Below are 5,812 nucleotides of genomic sequence, written 5' to 3' on the forward strand. Positions count from 1 at the left end.
TCCTTTGCAATACAGATGCTTTTCAGCTTCCTGAGGTCCCATGTGTAAATTTTTGGTCTTAGTGCCTGTTCTATCAGTGTTCTGTTCAGAAAACCTTTTCCTGTGCTAATAAGTTTAAGACTATTTTCCATTTTCTCTTCTGTCAGATTCAGGGTATCTAGCCTTATGTTGAGATTTTTGACCCATTTGGAATTGAGTTTTGTGCAGCATGATAGACATGGGTCTACTTGCATTCTTCTGCATGCAGTTATCCACTCTGGCTTCTTTATCAGAAAATCAGATTTCCATAGGTGTGTTGATTCATGTCTGGGTTTCTGTTTGTTTCCATTAATCAACATGTCTATTTTTTTGGCCAATATCGTGGTGCTTTTATTATTATCTTAAAATCAGTGATGGTGATGCCTCCAGTGGTTCTATTACTTTTTCACACAGAATTATTATTTTTTTTACCTATTATGGGTTTTTTATGTGTTCCCAAATGAAGATCAAAATTGTTCTGTCAGTTTTTGTGAAGAGTTGTGTTGTGATTTTGATGGGAATTTTGTTGAATCTGAAAATTACTCTTGGTAGGATGGCCAATTTCACTATATTATCGTTAATTTCACATTATGCTATTTTGTTAAAAGTGTTTATCAGCTGTAGAAGTTCCCTAGTGAAGTTCTTAATATCTTTTATATATAAAATCATATCATCTGCAAATAAAATACTATGACTTCTTCTTTTCCTATTTGTAACCCCTTTATCGCCTTTACTGTCTGATTTCTCTAGGTAAAACTTCAAGTATGGAGATCCTTGTCTAACTGATGCTTTTAGTGAAAATAATTTATTTCTGTCTGGTGGTACATGCTTTTAGTCTCAGTACTCAGGAGGTCAAGGTAGGTGAAGGCCAGTCTCGTTTATATAGTGAGTTCCTGGACAGCCAGGACTACTCTTATAAACAGACCCTGTCTTGAAGAACCAAAATAAATAAATAAATAGACAAAGAAATAAATATAAATGAATATAACATACTTTTGAGTTTCTCTTTGTGTAGGTTGATACTTGGCTATGGGCTTTCTGTATATTGCTTTTATTATGTTTAGGCTTGTCCATTGTATCCCTAGCCTCTCCCAGACTTTTATCATGAAGGGGTGTTGTATATTTTTTCTTTTAAAATTCTTTAAATAACTGTTTTCATTTATTTTACACATCAATCAGTTTCCCCTTCTTCCTCTCCTCCCATTCCCTCTCCTCCCCCATCTACCACCCTCTCTGACTGCATCTCCAGAAGGGACAGGCCTCCTATGGACTTATACAAAGTATGGCCATATCAAGTTGGGGCAGGACTGAGCTTCTCCTTTTATGTCAAGACAATCCAACATAGGGAGCCAAAAGCTCACTAAGCACCAGGGAGAGGTACTAAGAGACTAAACTACATGATTGATCACACATCTGCAGAGGGCCTAGGTTGGTTGCATATAGGCTCCCTAACTGTCCAGAGTCCATAAGCTCCTTAGGGCTCAAGTCAGCTGTCTCTGTGGGTTCCCCCATCATGATCTCTTGCCTCAGTGCTCATCAGTAACTTTCTTTCTTTGTTGGGTCCTTGGGTGACTTGATATCAGGGTAACTGTGGCTTCCTTAAAAGAATCAGCTAATGCTTCTTCAGTTTCTATATTGTGGGATAATTTGATGAATATTGGTGTTGAATATTGGTCTGGCAGAATTCTGTGCTAAATCCATCTGTTCCTGTCCTTCTTTTAATTGGGAGAGTTTTAATCATTGCTTCTATTTCACTAGGGGTCTTGAGTCTGCTTAAATTGCTTATGTGACATTGATTTAACTTTGATAGGCTATATCTATATATACAGAAATTTATCCTTTTCTGTGGGGTAATTTTTTTAGTAAAGATTTTAAAAATATTTCTTTAGGATTCTTTGGATTTCCTCCGTGTCTGTTATGATGTTGCCCCTTTTCTTATCTAATTTAGATCTATTATTTCCATCTTTTAGTTAATTTTGTGAAGGGTTTGTCAGTTTTACTGATTTTTCTCAAAAAATCAAATTTTTGCTTCATTGATTCTTTGGGGAGGTATTTTCTTGATTTCAGCACTGAGTTTGATTATTTTTTGCCAGATATTCCTTTTGTGTTATTTTCTTATTTGTCCTAGAGCTTTTTGGTATGCCATTAAGTTACTAATATGAAATCTCTCCAACTATGACGTTACCTTTTCAAACCACTTTCATTTTGTCCCATAGGTTTGGGTATGTTGTGTTTTCATTTTCATTCTATTCTAAAAAGTTTTAAATTTTCTTCTTAATATCTGTCTTGACCCATTTTTATTCAGTAGTGAGTTGTTCAGTTTCCATGAGTTTGTATGCTTTCTGTTGTTTGTGTTGTTGTTGTTTTTTATTTTTTATTGCTTTATAAATAATACCATTCAAAATTTCCACCTCCTCTCCTCCTCCCATTTCCTCCCACTTCCCTCCTCCCCCTCCAGTCCTAAGAGAAGGCAGGTTACCCTGCCCTGTGGGAAGTCCAAGACTCTTCTCCCTTCATCCAGGTCTAGGAAGGTATGCATTCAAACAGAATAGGATCTCAAAAAGCCAGTATATGCAGTAGAATCAAGTCCCAGTGCCATTATCATTGGTTTCTCAGTCAGCCCCCAATTGTCAGCCACATTCAGAGAGTCCGGTTTGATCACATGCTCATGCAGTCCCAGTCCAGCTGGCCTTGGTGAATTCCCATTAGATCATTAGTTTTGTTTTGAAGTCTACCTTTTCAATTATTAAAATGGTTAAACCTGTTTGCTTCTTGGGTTCATTTATTTGGAATAACTTCTTGTATTCTTTTATTCAGAAGTGATATCTATCTTTGATGGTAATGTGTGTTTCTTGGAGCAGAAAGATGGATTCTGTTTTCTAATCCAACCAGTTAGTCTGTGTCTTTATAATTGGGAACTGGGACCACTGATTTTGAGAGTTATCAATGAGTAGTGTCTATTGAGTCCCATTATTTTGTTGATAGTTTTTTTCTTATTTTTATTTACTAGACTGGAATCATTCATTTCTTGTGTTTTCTTGGGTGTCGTTGACCTCTTCTGATTGAAATTTTCCTTCTAGAACCTTCAATAGAGATGAATTTATAGGCAGATACTGCTCAAATTTGTCTTTATTGTGGAATGTTTTTCTTTCTAAGTCTATTGTAAAAGATAGTTTTGCTGTGTATAGTTGTCTGGGCTGGTCTCTTAGAGTGGTAGCACATCCATCAGGCTGTCCTATCTTTTAGAGTCTCTTTTGAGAAGTCAGGGGCTATTCTAATGAGTCTGCCTTTAAATGTTACTTGGTATTTTTCCCTTGCAGCTTTTAATATTATTCATTGTTCTGAATAGTTATTATTTTGGTTATTATGTGTTATATAAAATTTCTTTACTGGTCCCATCTATTTGATGTTCTGCATGCTTCTTGTACATTGATAAGCACCTCCTTCATCAGTTTGGGGAGTTTTTTTTCCATGATTTTATTTTCTGTACCTTTGGCATAGGTACTTTTTCCTTCCTCTAGTTCTATTATTCTTATATTTGATCTTTTCATGGTGTCCTTGATTTCCTGGATGTTTTGTGCCTGTTCCTTTTCAGATTTAACATTTTCTTTGACTGAGGCATCCATTTATTTTTTTATTTTTTTTTTAAATATTTATTTATTTTGTATACAATATTCTGCCTGTATGACTGAAGGCCAGAAGAGGGCGCCAGACCTCTTTACAGATGGTTGTGAGCCACCATGTGGTTGCTGGGAATTGAACTCAGGACCTTTGGAAGAGCAGGCAATGCTCTTAACCACTGAGCCATCTCTCCAGCCCCGAGGCATCCATTTATTATACCTTGTCTTCAACACCTGAGGTTCTCTTTTCTGTGTTGTATTCTGTTGAGGAGGTTTACTTCTGAGATTTCTATTTGACTTCCTTAGATTTTTCCAGTTTTTATTTTAGTTTGGGTTTTCTTTAGTGATTCTGTTTCTACTTTCATGTCTTGAACTGTTTGCATTATTTTATCACACTGTTTGTGTTCACAGACTTCACTAAGGGATTTATTCATATCCTCTCTAATATCCTTGATCCTATTCATAATTGCTATTTTGAAGTCCTTGATTTTTTTCTTCAGTTCTATTGCATTTCTTAGGGTCTACTATAGTACAGTTACTGGGTTCTGGTGGAGACGTTGTCTTGGCTATTAATGATTGTGTTTTTGTAATGGTTTTCTAGACATATGGATAATAGAAGTGATTCTATATGTTCATACCTGGCCTTAATCTTTGTTTAGTGGGTGTTCTGATCATTGGATTCTTTTACCTTCTCTGGATCTTAGTGTGGTGGCTATGGGTTGCCCAGAAGAGTGTGCTTCTGCATGTTGGTGGGTGGAGATGGGCCAACAGAAAAGGCCGAGAAGAGCTGTGAGAAAGAGCTAAGAGAATTCTGTCCACACCAAGAACCATGGTCCCTAGGGAGTTGGAGGTGTATTGGAGAAGGGGTTCCTATAATAGGCTGCAGCAAAAATAATCATAATCAAAATAATAATCATAATACTAATCTGGAGAGATGGGGGTGAGAAGTCTAGAGGGATCCTGATTTTATATCAAGAGTTGGTGTCTCCAGTGAATGGAGTTGAGGTGGGAGAAGCAGCCTCTGCAAGCACACTTCTATGAGAATGGAGGTGGGACTGGAGAGATAGTCATGGCAGACATGAAGGAAAGTTACAATCACCTACCCATGTTTCATGCCAGTGTGGCCACTGTGTGTCTCAGAAAGAAAGATATTCTAGGGACTGGCATCTGATGCAAGATAGTGGGAATGGGCTAGAAGGGAGGGCTAAGAAAGTCCACAGGAAGAAGGAAACTGGGTCCTCACCTAGGTTCTGCAGAGGACCCAATGATTCAGCTAATGCAGTCTTAATCTATGTGAAGCCTTTTCTCCCCTTCACCTGATGTGGGAAATAAAAAGTATTCAAAAGTATTTGAAGTTGCCAGGCGATGGTGGTGTAAGCCTTTAATCCCAGCACTGGGGAGGCAGAGGTAGGCGGATCTCTGTGAGTTCGAGACCAGCCTTGTCTACAAGAGCTAGTTCCAGGGCAGGGTGCAAAGCTACAGAGAAACCCTGTCTCGAAAACCAAAAAAAAGAGCACACAACAACACTATTGTAATTTATCTAGGGAGAACCCAAGTATCGGGCAGCAGGTGAATAGTTGGCTAAACCAGGATCCAACTTAAGAAAAGAAGCCAAAACTTCTGGATTCTTCAGTTGAACCCATAGGAAACATAGAGAATTATAAACACCCTTCTCAAATTTGACTAAAATACAAAGGGAATGAAAGGTTTTCATACCTAAGTCACTTGCTGCAGTCACATTTGGTGTCTGTTTTGTGTTTTAGTGTATGAAATTTGGGGCTGTAAGTGCCACTCAGAAACTTTCTATATGCCAGATCCTTAGCTTGCTAAAAGAAATCATATTCAGATGTGTCCAACCTTTTGAAATTGCACAGTGCTATCTATCCTATACAGATTAATGTTCAAGAACCACACAATTGACTCTCACACCCCTCTCCCAATTATTTAAACAATCATGAACTTTTTTGTAGGTTAGCAGTTTCATGACGGACTACGTTTGCGTTGTTTTGAGCCTTTATAGATGCTACAACCTGCAGGTTTAGAAGTTCTAAGAAAGAATTAAAAAGTATGCTCCAAGTTTGTAGACAGTGTCTTCTAGAGAATAAGCCATACATTAGTGGACAAATCTCATAAGATCATTTGCAGCCACCCTTGCTTGCACAGGCAAGGAAGGC

The sequence above is a fragment of the Alexandromys fortis genome, unplaced genomic scaffold (assembly GCF_014885135.2).
Source record: "Alexandromys fortis isolate MF-2015 unplaced genomic scaffold, M_Fortis_MF-2015_v1.1 scaffold_201, whole genome shotgun sequence".
NCBI lineage: Eukaryota > Metazoa > Chordata > Mammalia > Rodentia > Cricetidae > Alexandromys > Alexandromys fortis.